This window comes from Lissotriton helveticus, chromosome 8 (genome assembly GCF_964261635.1).
Source record: "Lissotriton helveticus chromosome 8, aLisHel1.1, whole genome shotgun sequence".
Taxonomy (NCBI): Eukaryota; Metazoa; Chordata; class Amphibia; order Caudata; family Salamandridae; genus Lissotriton; species Lissotriton helveticus.
Genome location: NC_136069.1, coordinates 531242898 through 531259509, shown reverse-complemented (window position 1 = coordinate 531259509; position 16612 = coordinate 531242898).

Genomic DNA, 16612 nt, shown 5'->3' with positions numbered 1-16612 from the left:
CGAGGCGTAGCTCCCCGCAGTTACCGGGTCCAAGTGTTGAAGGAGAGTTGAGTCGGCGTGCAGCGTTTCACTGAGGGAACCACACACTTCCAGGTGCGGCAGGCTTTTACCACTGAAAGCGGGCGGGCGGGGCCGGCAGGGAGAGCAGCCCAGCTGGTCCAATGAGGCGCGCAGGGACTCCTGGTCCTCGGAGTCCCTGCTGTAGCTCGCAGCCCTGCCGGTCGATGAGATACTGCCCCCTTTGCAATGTCCAGACAAAGGTTTCTGAACGCGCTGCGGGACCCGCGAAGCGGGTCCAGCGAGGCGTAGCTCCCCGCAGTTACCGGGTCCAAGTGTTGAAGGAGAGTTGAGTCGGCGTGCAGCGTTTCACTGAGGGAACCACACACTTCCAGGTGCAGCAGGCTTTTACCACTGAGAGCGGGCGGGTGGGGCCGGCAGGGAGAGCAGCCCAGCTGGTCCAATGGGGCGCGCAGGGACTCCTGGTCCTCGGAGTCCCTGCTGTAGCTCGCAGCCCTGCCGGTCGATGAGATACTGCCCCCTTTGCAATGTCCAGACAAAGGTTTCTGAACGCGCTGCGGGTCCGGCGAGGCGTAGCTCCCCGCAGTTACCGGGTCCAAGTATTGAAGGAGAGTTGAGTCGGCGTGCAGCATTTCACTGATTCTGCAATCTCTGATGGGCAACCCAAATTTTTAATGTTTTCCCTATCAGAAGCAAAGCTGTAAGGCGGAAGATTCATGAGGGTAAAAACTGGCAAATCTGCTCACTGCAGAGGAGAGGGGGCCATTGGCAAATACACTGGTTCTGCTGTTGCTAGCTTCAGAAGAAGTGGAAAACACTGTCACCTTGGTTAAGAAGGCACAATAAAGCAAACTTCCACCTTCTTAACTGGATCATTTGAGAACCCTTGAAGTTGAGGAACTGGAGAGAATGCATTGAGAAGGCCACATATTTCTCCTGAGACCTTGCTGTGGTACAGAATGTGGTCAGCAGGGCATCTTTCTCAGATGCAAATAGGTCCAGCCACAGATTCCCCACCTGAAAAATCAGAGTCTGAAATAGTGAATGTTTTCCACTAGTCACTAAGGTAGGTCTTGTTTGATCAAAGGAAAGACTGGAATTTTGACTGTCAAGTACATAGTTGGTGAATGTCAGAACTTTAGAAGGTGGCAGAATATTGGCTAAATACAGAATAGACCCTGACTGAATATTGTATAAAGTTGCGTGGCAGGTCCTGCTTACCTTCTATATGTACAGTTCAATGTAAAGTGGAGAAACAATAACAAGCTGTACCTTGTGTTTTTACCTCACAGCAATTGAAGTAATGCTGTGCACCTTAACGGAAAAGTAAAGAGTGAGCTGTGGTAGGTTTATTGCATTATCATATATGGTTCTTGTAATTGATGTAGGATAGTGTGATATACAACGTACATAGCAGAACATATTCTTTTGTTAAACACTTTTGATGTTTTCTATTCTAGATACATTCTCTCTTTTCATTCCACATCTAGGACAGCTTTCAGGTGAATGCATTACCAATTATTAAGCATTGCATTGATAAAGAGCTACACAGTTTAAACTCACAGTGTTGATTTTCTCTTACAGATCTCCTTCCCCACTGTCCCTTTCCCAACACCCTTCCCCTGCCTGGCCTCTCTAATAGTCTGTGCCATGACGGCATTCAGACTTGGAGGTGCCTGGAGGTGGACCCGTCTAGCTTCGAGCAAACTCCGAGGAAACACGTCCTTGAAACCATCTCCCTTTTTTTATGAACCTTAAGGAAAGAGTAACTAGGGAGTAGAATAGCTTCTAGGTATGGAAACAAATGAATGCCTCTTACTTATAATACAGCTTTTACAGGAACCAGCACTAGGGACTTGAAGGTAGGCATCCTATGAGTTGTTTGCTGTTTAGAAATCTCCTGGATTGCTCATTGGAATTACCATCTGTAGAGACACCAATTTGAACTGAGGGCCATATTATCAAGAACAGGAGATAAAAATTATCGCCGCTTTATTGGCAGGAAACTGCCGCTAAAGCAGCGATAATGGGCTTGATAATAGGCCCTTGTGAATTCCCATAGCAGCCCAGGTTCTGGTGTTAACCTGGGCTGCTATGGGAATTCACAAGTGCCTATTATCAAGCCCATTATCGCGGCTTTAGCGGCAGTTTCCTGCCGATAAAGCGGGGATAATTTTATCGCCTGTTCTTGATAATATGCCCTTTTGTCTTTTGAACAAAATGATTTACTATTTCAATTCCAAAACCAGTCGGATTCCTGCAGGAGGGTTTCAAACTATCAACAAAATTGGGTACACTCCTAAATCCAGATGTTTGAACTGTCTTTTTTTGCAAAAGAGCTTGCACTTCATGCAACAGATTCTTTCTCTTCTCCAGATTCTTCTTACAGAGTTATTGGAGCATAACATTCTGAAGGACATTACTAAAAGTGTATTTTCCTTTCTGCTAATAAAGTATCCAAACGCCCACTGATCTTTCATTTGCTTCTGCCAAACTCTGGCAAACTATAACGAACGACTTCCCACCAGATCCTGATTCTTGACATACTCATTGCTTTGGGAGTTAAGGTATATTGTTGATAGGAGGCAGTCAAGATTTGACCACAATAACTACCTGAAAAGGGCCTCTTGTTCAAGAATCCAACTATTGAATGTAGATGCCCCCTTTTAAACAAGAAGGAACTGGACCTCTCTCTGAAAAGCTGGATAATTTTCCTTTCCTCAGCTGATGTCTTAAGCATTTCTTCCAGCTGAGAACCAACAGGTTAGGTCCTAAAAATGGAATATAAGAAGTGATAAATCTAAGGACATTATCAAAGTTCCATCGAGACAACCAGGTATGCCCATAGGCATATGTTATAGCTCCTTTGGATGTTGCAGCTGCAAATACATTATCGAAGGTTGTATCCAACAAAAACCCAGTCTTCAATTCCATGTTGGCAAGTAACTCAGGAAAAACCTTGCCCTTCTGGACACCATGATGTAATGCTTGTGGGTTGCTGCAAAGCTTTTGGGATGCATATGCTCCACAAGTTGCTGTAGAACAAAGAGAATAGGTGAATGAGAGTTAATTGCGCTGGGAAGAAAAACAAGTCATGTAACACAATATCTGTTCAGCTCTAAGGATACGGTTCTGCGCACCCACCCAGAACCAAACAGTGTTACATAAAACCAAGCCACAAATGTTAAATTGGAAAAACAAATAGTATATCCTGAGCTAGAAATTCATCAGTATCAAAGTCCAATTATTGAATCCAAGGAATCAGAATATCTTCATATCATCTTCCTTTATTTTTCTTTCATAAGTAAATCCAATCTTCACCAAGAGAATAAACAATAGCCGCTGCCAACACGTGTTTCGTCTTGGTCTGGTGACCAATCGACTTCGTCAGGGCTGTAAGTGTTATAATAAATATAATCACAATTCCATTCAATTTGATAACACCACATAACAACTTGTACCAGATAATCCTTATAAATACAAAGTGGTATTTAAGAAAAAGGTTCAAAATAAATAATGTTCATATAGTGACCTTAGTAGAGATCTATGAATAAGGTCCATCAGACACCTGATATAGATATTTTATCATGAATTATAGCGGTTTAAGAATTGTACATAAAACATGCATTGTATTGTATACAATCTTCTTTGGAAAACAGAATAATTACCAATTTTTAAGTTTAAAAAGAGGGAAAAGGAAACATTTTGTGCCATTAGCAAACGATTGTTTCTCAACAAAAAGAACATTATAATCAAAAGCAAGAATATAGTGATCTCATAGAAACGTGGCAGAAGACGAAATAAGAGGGTGATAGCCTCACAATTACACCAATCACCCTGAACATTAGTGAAAAGATAAGTACAAGAACGTAGAATCCAAAAAGGAGAAGAAAAATTATAAGAATCCCGTTAAAGTTCGTTAAAAGAAAAGGAGAAAAAGGGAAAGAGGGGGGTGAAAGATTAAGTAAACCCAAGAAACAAAAAGCCCAGAAACAAAGAATGTAAGTGTTTAAACTTGCTCACCATGTAACTAGGGTAAATAGTGCTGGAGTTCTAAAAGGGTGTGCCTCAATCCGTTATCGGCATTCACTCTTATGCTGAAAGCAGAAGAGATAATCTAGATATAAGGCCCCATAATATGGAGTACCTGTACAAAGTATATCTGAAAAGTTATATTGCACTAACTTATTAAATGTCGTTTCCACGTTTCCAAAATATTCTTCAGGTTATCACAAGTTAGCGTAGTTTCTTAGTCAAATCCGTAAAGTTAATAAAAGAGTGATAGACCCGGCAGTCGTCGTGTATATCGACTCCAAAACGACCCAATCAATTGTCTAGGGTTAACTCGTGTCCTAAGAAGTAAGAGCAATCTCCGTATCAGTCATGCCATTCCTAGTGAAAATATAAAGGTTAGCTTAAAAACCGGCTATATGGTATAAGTCCTTAGTTTACATTATTATTTGGCCATGATATAGGTTCTAATAAAAATAATTGTATGTTCCCAATAGTTCGTAACATTTAAAATAACTATTAGTTTAATACAGAGTAGATCCCAAGGTATTCATGCGAAGGGTGATAAATAACCCTTGATAGTACTATCCGTGAGTAACCGTGAAACCAAGGTAAAAAATTCCAAAGTAACCTACCTCCGAGTACAGAGAGAAAACGCTAAGCTTCCGATGCAGGCGGCGTACTGCAACAGCGCCATATTTGCTCGCTCCTATTAGTTACAATTCCCAAGTAATGGGAATAAATGACGGGCTAAGTTTTAAAGTGCAAGTTACCTATACAAAGGTAAACAAAAATAGCCGCCATTTGTAAATGTTCAATTATTCGGCAAAAAGACAAGTCAGAAGACTATCAAGGCCAAATATGTTATCATACCATAGTGCAATAAAATCTAAATGACATTTGTTCATGTCAAATTAATTATATCGGTCGCTAGTCTGCAAACGAAAAAAACACTATGTCATCGTAAATTTGATCTAACCAAATACGAAAAGAGACCTGTAGTCTCCATTTCATCCCTAAATTTCCAAACCAATCAAAACGTAAGTTAACCTGCCATCAATAGGGGACTTAAAAGGTAAAAACATGCATATATATCATGCCCTCTTTGAAAGGGGCGATAATTTGTAGGCCAAAGTGTACCAAAGCAAAATAGGACAAGAGTAAAGTGTTATTCCAGTTATTAGAGTCATTAGTTGAAAGTTAGAAAATATTAAAATAAAATAGACAGAAAACGAAAGAAGACAAAATCAATAAAAGTCACATATTAAAATGCAAACATGAGACTATAATAATCAGTAGTAACATACATCCAAAAGTCACTACATGTGTATTAGTCAGTATCAGTCAATTACAACTGGTCCAATGATTGTTTCACAACGTGATAGAGAAGCAACATAACTGATTGCATAAGTTCATAAAAAATCAGCACAAGAAGTAGTGTAACTCCTCATCAAAGTTACGCCCCCTCTCCACTGCATGGACTTTCACAATCCAGCGTGCCTCCTGTTGTCTCAGTTTAAGTTCTCGATTTCCATCCCTTACATCCATTGGTACCATTTCTATACCATGAAAAGACATTGTCAAATGCTCTGTTTGAGATGGACAATTAATCGCATGAGCTGCTATCGGAACTCTGTCATCTCTGTTTTTAAGGGCTCTAAAATGATCACTGACCCTGTCTTTAAGCTTCCTGATAGTGTTCCCTATATATACCTTCTTACATTTACATAGGATAGCGTATATGACATGAGTTGTATTACAGTCAATGTGTGTCTTGATATGGTAAGTACCCGAATCATTATAATTAAAGGATTTGGTACAATGCAAAGACATTCGGCACATACTACAGTTCCCACATCGAAAAGAACCTTTATTTAGGATATGTAGCCACGATAGTTTATTGCTGTTTTTAGGATAACTGGGACTGATCATGTTTCTAATCGTAGTGCCTCTACGGTATGTAATCGATGGGTGGGCCCATATATGTTCTTTCAAGGAGGGGTCAGATGTAAGCATGAACCAATATTTTTTAAGAATTCCATAAATATGTGTTGACCAGACATTGTAACCTGTAACAAATCTCACTGGATTCTTAATTTTAACAGGTTTAGATTTTATTTGTAAAGTTTCTGTTCTTTTGAGTTTGAGAGCTCTGTTCTTAGCCCTCCTAACTACGTCCTGTCTGTAACCTCTAGATAAAAATCTATTTCCTATGTCATTGGCACAGATTAAATATTCAGTGTCTTCACTGCAGTTACGACGAGCTCTGTAGAACTCGCCATAAGGGATTGAGTTGATCTGGGACTTCGGATGTGAACTACTGCCATGTAAAACTGCATTACATGAAGTTTCCTTCCTAAACAATTTACTGCAGTGTTTTTCATTGTGTACATATAGTTTAAGATCTAAAAAAACTATTTCAGAGCGACTATAATTAATAGTGAAGGTCATATTATATGAGTTGTGATTCATATAAGCATAAAAATCCAAAAGTTGTGTCTCACTGCCTGTCCAAATAAGAAGGAGATCATCAATATATCTTCCATAATAATTGATGTATTGGTGCCAATTGGCACCACCAGGGCCCCAGATATGCACCGTCTCCATCCACCCCATATAGAGGCAGGCGAAAGACGGTGCAAATCTGGAACCCATGGCAACTCCGCATTTCTGGCGGTACCATTTATCATTGAAGAGAAAAACATTATTGTCAAGGATAAGTTTTGACATAGTCAATAACATATTGTATGGTCTAATAATTCAACAGGTCTTTTGTAGAGATATTATTCTAATCCCAAAATACCCATGTCATGTCCGATGTTAGTATATAGTTGTGAGACATCCATAGTGACCATCAGCATTTCAGGCTCCCAAGTGAAATCATTAAAGATATTAAGTACATCCTTCGTATCTCTAATATAAGAGGGTAAGCCAGTAACATAAGGATGTAGAAAAATATCTACGAACTCTGACAGTTTTTCGGTGGGCACCCCTATACCTTCGGTGGGCACCCCTATACCAGATACTATAGGCCTCCCAGGTGGGGAGGAAGTATCCTTATGCACCTTTGGTAAGGTGTATAAACATGGGTAGTGTGGGCGATCCACCATTAAATATTTGTATTCATCGTCCGATAAAATAGTCTCATGATGACAATGTTTCAAATAATCGTTAATCTTTGTGACAATCGAAAAGATGGGGTTAGAAGGTAATTCAGCATACCAAACTTGGTTATCTAATTGATTTAGAATCTCTTGGTCATATTTGAATTTGTCCATTAAAACACATTTCCTCCCTTATCAGCTTCTTTCACTATAAGGGTAGGATCCTCAGCTAAAGTTTTAAGAGCTGATCTCTCACGTGAAGTTAGATTGGTAAGATAAGGAGATATTTTAGACTTTGTGATTTTCTTCTCTAATATGTTAAGTTCTTGCATAATGAATTTATAAAAGGCATCAATATTGTTGTTTTTAGATAATTGAGGGGTCCATTTAGATTTGTTTCTCAATCCACTGTCTTCACTATAATTTGTGCAGTAATCTAGTTCTTGTAATACACGTTGTAGTGTAACAGGATCATTTTCATTCTCAGTGATAGAAAGTAGTAATCTAGTTGCTTCCACATCCTGAATGGTAACATCCCCCCATACTTTTTTAGATGATTGATTCTTTTCCACGACATTTGCTGCAAAAAACTTTTAAATTTTTAATTGTCTGATGAATTTGTATACATCGATTTTTACATCAATCACATTACATAAGCCAGTAGGACAAAAGTTTAAACCTTTTTTCAGTGCTGTAAGTGTTTCCTGGGAAAAATCCCTGTCAGTCAAATTCATTATTTGGATATCATTAGTGCAATTCACCTCCCCTGGTTTGCTTTCCATGATCTGGTCTGGTAATGGGTTCTTCCACCTAAGTTTGCGGCCGCCCCTTTTACCTCTCTTGGACTTGCCGTGCCCTCCCCTCTTTGGTCCCGTTGTCGCGAATTGCCAATCCGTATACGTTGGACCTCCTTTAAAAAAGAGGAAGAGGAAGAGGGAGGTCCTCCATTTGTCTGATCTTGATTGATATTGTTAGTACCTTCAGCTCCACTAGCGGATTTTTCCCAGGAAACACTTACAGCACTGAAAAAAGGTTTAAACTTTTGTCCTACTGGCTTATGTAATGTATTGATGCCTTTTATAAAATCATTATGCAAGAACTTAACATATTAGAGAAGAAAATCACAAAGTCTAAAATATCTCCTTAACTTAACAATCTAACTTCACGTGAGAGATCAGCTCTTAAAACTTTAGCTGAGGATCCTACCCTTATAGTGAAAGAAGCTGATAAGGGAGGAAATGTTGTTTTAATGGACTAATTAAAATATGACCAAGAGATTATAAATCAATTAGATAACCAAGTTTGGTATGCTGAATTACCTTCTAACCCCATCTTTTCAATTGTCACAAAGATGAACGATTATTTGAAACATTGTCATCATGAGACTATTTTAACGGACGATGAATACAAATATTTAATGGTGGATCGCCCACGCTACCCATGTTTATACACCTTACCAAAGGTGCATAAGGATACTACCTCCCCACCTGGGAGGCCTATAGTATCTGGTATAGGGGGGGCCACCGAAAAACTGTCAGAGTTCGTAGATATTTTTCTACATCCTTATGTTACTGGCTTACCCTCTTATATTAGAGATATGAAGGATGTACTTAATATCTTTAATGATTTCACTTGGGAGCCTGAAATGCTGATGGTCACTATGGATGTCTCACAACTATATACTAACATCGGACATGACATGGGTATTTTGGGATTAGAATACTATCTCTACAAAAGACCTGTTGAATTATTAGACCATACCAATATGTTATTGACTATGTCAAAACTTATCCTTGATAATAAGGTTTTTCTCTTCAATGATAAATGGTACCTCCAGAAATGCGGAGTTGCCATGGGTTCCAGATTTGCACCGTCTTTCGCCTGCCTCTATATGGGGTGGATGGAGACGGTGCATATCTGGGGCCCTGGTGGTGCCAATTGGCACCAATACATCAATTATTATGGAAGATATATTGATGATCTCCTTCTTATTTGGACAGGCAGTGAGACACAACTTTTGGATTATTATGCTTATATGAATCACAACTCATATAATATGACCTTCACTATTAATTATAGTCGCTCTGAAATAGTTTTTTTAGATCTTAAACTATATGTACACAATGAAAAACTCTGCAGTAAATTGTTTAGGAAGGAAACTTCATGTAATGCAGTTTTACATGGCAGTAGTTCACATCTGAAGTCCCAGATCAACTCAATCCCTTATGGCGAGTTCTACAGAGCGCGTCGTAACTGCAGTGAAGACACTGAATATTTAATCTGTGCCAATGACATAGAAAATAGATTTTTATCTAGAGGTTACAGACAGGACGTAGTTAGGAGGGCTAAGAACAGAGCTCTCAAACTCAAAAGAACAGAAACTTTACAAATAAAATCTAAACCTGTTAAAATTAAGAATCCAGTGAGATTTGTTACAGGTTACAATGTCTGGTCAACACATATTTATGGAATTCTTAAAAAATATTGGTTCATGCTTACATCTGACCCCTCCTTGAAAGAACATATATGGGCCCACCCATCGATTACATACCGTAGAGGCACTACGATTGGAAACATGATCAGTCCCAGTTATCCTAAAAACAGCAATAAACTATTGTGGCTACATAGCCTAAATAAAGGTTCTTTTCGATGTGGGAACTGTAGTATGTGCCAAATGTCTTTGCATGGTACCAAATCCTTTAATTATAATGATTCGGGTACTTACCATATCAAGACACACATTGACTGTAATACAACTCATGTCATATACGCTATCCTATGTAAATGTAAGAAGGTATATATAGGGAACACTATCAGGAAGCTTAAAGACAGGGTCAGTGAACATTTTAGAGCCCTTAAAAACAGAGATGACAGAGTTCTGATAGCAGCTCATGCGATTAATTGTCCATCTCAAACAGAGCATTTGACAATGTCTTTTCATGGTATAGAAATGGTACCAATGGATGTAAGGGGTGGAAATCGAGAACTTAAACTGAGACAACAGGAGGCACGCTGGATTGTGAAAGTCCATGCAGTGGAGAGGGGGCGTAACTTTGATGAGGAGTTACACTACTTCTTGTGCTGATTTTTTATGAACTTATGCAATCAGTTATGTTGCTTCTCTATCACGTTGTGAAACAATCATTGGACCAGTTGTAATTGACTGATACTGACTAATACACATGTAGTGACTTTTGGATGTATGTTACTACTGATTATTATAGTCTCATGTTTGCATTTTAATATGTGACTTTTATTGATCTTGTCTTCTTTCGTTTTCTGTCTATTTTATTTTAATATTTTCTAACTTTCAACTAATGACTCTAATAACTGGAATAACACTTTACTCTTGTCCTAGCTCGCTTTGGTACACTTTGGCCTACAAATTATCGCCCCTTTCAAAGAGGGCATGATATATGCATGTTTGTACCTTTTAAGTCCCCTATTGATGGCAGGTTAACTTACACTTTGATTGGTTTGAAAATTTAGGGATGAAATGGGGACTACAGGTCTCTTTTCGTAATTAGTTAGATCAAATTTACGATGACATAGTGTTTTTTTCGTTTGCAGACTAGCGACCGATATAATTAATTTGACATGAACTAATGTCATTTAGATTTTATTGCACTATGGTATGATAACATATTTGGCCTTGATAGTCTTCTGACTTGTCTTTTTGCCGAATAATTGAACATTTACAAATGGCGGCTATTTTTGTTTACCTTTGTATAGGTAACTTGCACTTTAAAACTTAGCCCGTCATTTATTCCCATTACTTGGGAATTGTAACTAATAGAAGCGAGCAAATATGGCGCCGTTGCAGTACGCCGCCTGCATCGGAAGCTTAGCGTTTTCTCTCTGTACTCGAAGGTAGGTTACTTTCGAATTTTTTACCTTGGTTTTACGGTTACTCGCGGATAGTACTATCAAGGGTTATTTATCACTCTTTGCATGAATACCTTGGGATCTACTCTGTATTAAACTAATAGTTATTTTAAATGTTACGAACTATTGGGAACATACAATTATTTTTATTAGAACCTATATCATGGCCAAATAATAATGTAAACTAAGGACTTATACCATATAGCCGGTTTTTAAGCTAACCTTTATATTTTCATTAGGAATGGCATGACTGATACGGAGATTGCTCTTACTTCTTAGGACACGAGTTAACCCTAGACAATTGATTGGGTCGTTTTGGAGTCGATATACACGACGACTGCCGGGTCTATCACTCTTTTATTAACTTTACGGATTTGACTAAGAAACTACGCTAACTTGTGATAACCTGAAGAATATTTTGGAAACGTGGAAACGACATTTAATAAGTGAGTGCAATATAACTTTTCAGATATACTTTGTACAGGTACTCCATATTATGGGGCCTAATATCTAGATAATCTCTTCTGCTTTCAGCATAAGAGTGAATGCCGAGAACGGATTGAGGCACATCCTTTTAGAACTCCAGCACTATTTACCCTAGTTACATGGTGAGCGAGTTTAAACACTTACATTCTTTGTTTCTGGTTTTTGTTTTCTTCGGTTTACTTAATCTTTCACCCCCCTCTTTCCCTTTTTCTCCTTTTCTTTTAACGAACTTTAACGGGATTCTTATAATTTTTCTTCTCCTTTTTGGATTCTACATTCTTGTACTTATCTTTTCACTTATGTTCAGGGTGATTGGCGTAATTATGAGGCTATCACCCTCTTATTTCGTCTTCTGCCACGTTTCTATGAGATCACTATATTCTTGCTTTTGATTATAATGTTCTTTTTGTTGAGAAACAATCGTTTGCTAATGGCACAACATGTTTCTTTTTCCCTCTTTCTAAACTTAAAAATTGGTAATTATTCTGTTTTCCAAAGAAGATTGTATACAATACAATGCAGGTTTTATGTACAATTCTTAAACCGCTATAATTCATGATAAAATATCTATATCAGGTGTCTGATGGACATTATTCATAGATCTCTAATAAGGTCACTATATGAACATTAGGTATTTTGAACCTTTTTCTTAAAGACCACTTTGTATTTATAAGGATTATCTTGTACAAGTTGTTATGTGGTGTTATCAAATTGAATGTAATTGTGATTATATTTATTATAACACTTACAGCCCTGACGAAGTCGATTGGTCACCAGACCAAGACGAAACACGTGTTGGCAGCGGCTATTGTTTATTCTCTTGGTGAAGATTGGATTTACTTATGAAAGAAAAATAAAGGAAGATGATATGAAGATATTCTGATTCCTTGGATTCAATATTTGGACTTTGATACTGATGAATTTCTAGCTCAGGATATACTATTTGTTTTTCCACAAGTTGCTGCTCTGATGGAGGAATTAGATACTGAACATGTCCTTTTTGGAGCACCCGCTAGCTTTTTGTATGTGTGGTCTTGTGGCACTGCCTCATCCAACACTAAATTTGCTTATATACTCACAAGGACTGAATTGACTTTGCCTGACTGATGGAAATCAGTCTCAAACTTGTACTAATGATTCCTTTTTCCCAGATATCTTCTGACTCTAGTCTTTTACACCTCTTTCCACTCTCTTTCTAGCTTGGATTTATTCACTTTTGCAGTGGAAGGAAATCTGCAGCATATAGGTCATAAAAGCTGAAAAATTCATCCTACTCCTCCAGGTACATTGATTGAAAACCAAGAGTTTCCATAATATGCTCAGTACCTTTTTTATTTAGGGCCTGTGAACCAACGTCCCCGTCTGTGGTTCAGTTCCACAATTATTTCCATCATCCCCATTTGGCTCCTACTTAGGCCACTTTCCTTGGTCATGAGTTTGCAGTGCTGATGCAACAAGTTTGTCAATACTTTCCTGTGGGTCATCTTGAGACAAAACGACGTCCTGAGCTGAATAACCTAGAGAAGGGAAACAAGTGTGCTTTCTCTTCTCTGCAAACCTTTTAGGGCACATCTACAAATAAGGTGAAGAATGATTGGCTGGCTATAACCTGGCATGCTTAAATATCGGATTGTACCCCCCCGCCATTTCAACTGACGTCACAATAGGTTGCTAAAGGACATGGCATGGCACGCTGAACAACAACTTGCTACGCTTTTAAAAAACACAGCAACATCTCTACTGTACAGACCTTATCTATGATCCTTGGGACAAGAATACTAAGGACCTTTGTCACATGGCACCACAGCAGGCCTTCCTGTTGCTCTGCCATGCGTCAAAAGAAAAGGGCAGGAATGCTCTGTATGTTCAAGATACAGCGCATTCCTGTCCTTCTCCCCTGCACCGACGTGCAAACAGCAGCCGTGCGCCAACGCAGACACCCTTGCTTCATGTTGCAAGCAGCAGCAGCCGGTAAAGTTAAGCATGGTGGGGCAGTGGCGGGCAGGGAGGATGTTGGCAGACGACAGAATAGGATTTATTTATTTGTTTAACTTGCCCTATTCTGTCGGTCGACATTCCCCCACCCAACCCCACCATGCTTACCTGCTCCGACCGCTGCTATTTGCAAGGGTACCTGCGTTGCGGGAATGATTGTTTTTGTGCAGGAAGGGACACCTTCCTGCACATACAAAAATAATTGATGTCATTTTCCTCTTTCTGTGCGTGCTGCAGAATGCGGCACTCATAGAAAGAGGAAAAAACAGGGAAATATAAAAGTATTTCTCCTCGTTGAGCCACACCGAAACCTCCCCTGGGGAGGCATAGGAATCAGATGCATTCCCAAGTTTATGATTCCTCCTAAATCTGGGAATGCTTCAGATTCCATGGGTGTTGCGTGTGAACGCCCACAGCAACACCCAGGGAATGCCCCTTTCATGCAGTGTTCTGCATGCGAGAAAGGGGCACATATTTACAAGGCCATGAATAGCCACATAAGGTGGCTTAGCGTGGCCTTGTAAATATGCTGCAGCACATTGTGCCACCAGAGTGGTACAAAAGTGATGCTCCGGCGGGGCAAAAGTGCAGCTAGGGCCTCGTAGATGAGGCCCTGAATGTCTAAGTTGTGGTAGCCCGTCTCTGAAAAAGTAGACAGTAACAAACGGAAGACAGGAATGGAGTGGTGGGATTTTTGAGTCATAGGGCTAGAAAGGAAAAAGTGACTACAGATACTATCCTGTTTAAAAAATAACTTTCTTGTTCTGATTGTGCTTGTGGCGACTTGAAAGCTTGCCTCCATGATGGGATAGCTCCTCAGAGAATGAGGACAGTGACAAGAATGAGGATATAATATTGTTTTAAACAGACTGGTGACTTTTCACAAGGTCCGAATTTACCATCGCTTACAAGTGTCCAAATCAACTTGAGATTGTGTTTTTTGTGTTGTAGTTGTATTCTCGGTTATGTGACCAAGTCTTATTCATTGAGCTGTGATTGTATGCTTTTGTTATTTAGGGGTTAATACTGGAGGGCTTTGCAACTTCTTACACATCTTGAAGGTTGATAAACATACCAATTTAGCATCAACTATGGTTTGGTATCTGTCAGTAAAAAGGTTTTTGGGTAGTGTGATAGCTTAGAAACTTGCTTATGCCGATCATGGTGGGTGGATGATGTGGCTTCTCTCCAATCTGTTTTGTGGGTGTTAATGTGTGTACAATATATCGGGGAGTGCTGTTGTGATTACAATGAGAGACTACTACATGACATGCCTGTGCTGTGTTAGAAACAGCGGAGGTGTTCTGTCCAATGTGTTCTGTTGGATGTATTTTTTAATGTGGCATTTTTCAGAACGGCAGTGTCTGCTTTATTTCCAAACTGCTCCTCACTTTGGAAAACAGCTAGATTTGTTTCTTTGACGTTTAATAAGCAATAACAGATTTCTTGTGAAGTCACATAGAAAAGCATTGTGGCAGGTCTATAAAAGCACACTTTTTTACATTCTTGTTGAATGTGAAATAAAACATTGATCCACCCCTTCGTGTAACAGAAGACAGTGATGCATGAGAATATATATACACATTGGTGAAATGGGCTAAAGTGCCATTTGCACGGGGAGGTGCTGAACTTGAAAGCCAACAGTACAGCTATCCACAAGGCAGAACATCTTTTTTCCTATTTTGTACAAAATATTGAGCTAGAATGAGTACTGTTCCTTATGCCTCAGCAAGGTGATCATAAACTTTAATGAAGCTTTAGCTCCCACGATGGGTTCAAATTTTATGTCAATTCGCATATTAATTAGCGAAGATTTTTCAACCCAATTCAGCAAAGACATTAATGAACTGATGATCTGGTGAGGCGTGTTGATGATCATTTTACTCTGGCTGTGCTTTCGTAGCATGGGAGGGATAAATAAGGCCTCTAAAGCAGAAAACAGGAAATCGTTCTAAATGCTTTCTCCTCAAACATGCATCTCTGGTCCATTTGAAATTGGTTTGTTTTTGCATACAAACTAGGGGAAGAAAGAACGTCGCTAACAATAACTTAGTATATTAGCAATCTAACCAGCCTAAACATTTGAAACATAGGAGGTCTTCCTCTTACATCAAGGCAAATAGATAAGAAATTCACCTGAAAGCACTAAAACATTGGCGAATCCTCTCGCTCTAAGGACTGCATCAGGTAAAAACGTTCTTTTGTGCTTTTCCGAAGCCATACATCTTAGTCTTGTGCACTCGTTTTACCCTCTGTTGAATTTTTAGGCGAGTTGTTTCTTGGTGCTTTTATACATAATAGCCAGACTATTACATACCTTGTCTGTCTTGTGTGTCTAAAAGTAGCTCGGCCTAATTTGTTCTGTTGAAAGTTTGTGTATTTATTACCACTTGTGCTATATCATTTATGACTGTTTGATAGCAAGTGTTTGGGTTTATTTCAAACCATATATCAAAAAAGGTACCCCCTGGTAATACTTCAAGGTCCATGAGTGAGGGGGAAAACACAAAACAATATACTCTTTTGAAAACTCTTGTTAGACCTATATACTTTCGCTGGTGGCCTCCCTGGGGCTCATCACATGGGCTGTTCCACAACAATAAGCCTTTCCATACCAAATTATCAAAATTAATTAGTATTTATCAAAATATTTTTTCATTTTATATATGTTCAACATTGTCTCAATTTTTGTTTACAATGTTGTAGTTTTTCTGTCCAATAATATGACATACACTGTAGATGTTGGTATCAAAGAGGAGGAGTGATGGACTATTATTGCTCTTAACAGAGTAGAAGGTCCAGACACGACGTGCCCAACTAAGACGCTATACAAAGGCTGTCGTGCTGTTCCTAAAGGAAGAAAGAAATTGGTACAGTCTGTGATGCAGGTGGATTAGAACAGGGTAACTTGAAAGTGACCCTGGGAATCCATTTTGTTGGATTTTAATGCCCTCACACACCCTTTCAGGTGTCATGCTTCATCATTTGGGCCTGCTCCTCGTTGGGTCGGCGGTGCAATACCCAACGGGCAACACCTCATAGAGGGGCTCTTTAGCAGGGATCTTTTTCCAACTGCCGTATGGATGAAGTGCGGGTATGGGGCCAGGACTGAA